General features: G+C 43.7%; 1 long non-coding RNA gene across 1 annotated transcript; it reads left to right on the top strand.

The window, feature by feature from the left end:
* Positions 1-130: 130 nt before the first annotated feature.
* LOC122334638 lies at positions 131-735 on the top strand. The gene is made up of 3 exons (XR_006248798.1): positions 131-221; positions 321-500; positions 610-735. It is a non-coding gene; the product is annotated as an uncharacterized LOC122334638 (long non-coding RNA).
* Positions 736-954: the final 219 nt, after the last annotated feature.

Raw genomic sequence — 954 nt, 5'->3', positions numbered from 1 at the left:
ACACACACTCACACACTCACACACACACACACACACACACACTCACACACACACTCACTCTCACACACACACACTCTCACACACACACACACACACACACACACACACACTGTGTCTCACTCTGTTGTGTTTCTGCTCTCACAGGTATCTTTAACCCCAAACAGCCCAAAGATGCAGCCAAGAACTTCAGCTTTGATTATTCATACTGGTCTCACAGCACGGTAAGATCCTGTGTTTACTGCAGCTGCCTGCGCTCCTGTGGCTCTGAACTCACTGGTGTGTGTGTGTGTGTGTGTGTGTGTGTGTGTGTGTGTGTGCAGGAGGAAGACCCAGCTTTCGCGTCCCAGCGGCAGGTGTATCTGGACATCGGCGAGGAGATGCTGCTTCATGCCTTTGAGGGATACAACGTGTGTATTTTCGCCTACGGTCAGACCGGAGCAGGGAAGTCCTACACCATGATGGGAAAACAAGAGCCTGGACAGCAAGGCATCATTCCACAGGTGTGTGTATATATACATAAACACACACACACACTCAGTTTAAGTTCAGTTGTTTTGCTGTGTTTCTGTGAGTGTGTGTGTGTTTATCAAGTGATCTGTTTCTCTGCAGATGTGTGAAGATCTGTTCAAGCGCACCAGTGAGAACACCGACCCTGATCTGTCCTACTCTGTAGAGGTGCTGCTACACACACACACACACACACAAAAAACACACTCCTCACATCACACACACACACAAAAAACACACTCCTCACATCACACACACACACAAAAAACACACTCCTCCTCTTTTTTTATTATAATTGCTAAATTACTTTTAATATAATAAACTTAAAACCAGCTTCTGTTGTTGTAAGTGAAGAAGTTCTTGCAGAAGGGGATGTAAACTGAATGATTATATATTCTATTATAATTATACAATAATATAATATTTTAAGTGAAACGTATATAGATT

The sequence above is a fragment of the Puntigrus tetrazona genome, unplaced genomic scaffold (genome assembly GCF_018831695.1).
Source record: "Puntigrus tetrazona isolate hp1 unplaced genomic scaffold, ASM1883169v1 S000000595, whole genome shotgun sequence".
In the NCBI taxonomy this organism is placed as follows: Eukaryota; Metazoa; Chordata; class Actinopteri; order Cypriniformes; family Cyprinidae; genus Puntigrus; species Puntigrus tetrazona.
The sequence above is the reverse complement of the archived record's forward strand: the minus strand, read 5'-3'. Positions and strand labels throughout refer to the sequence as shown.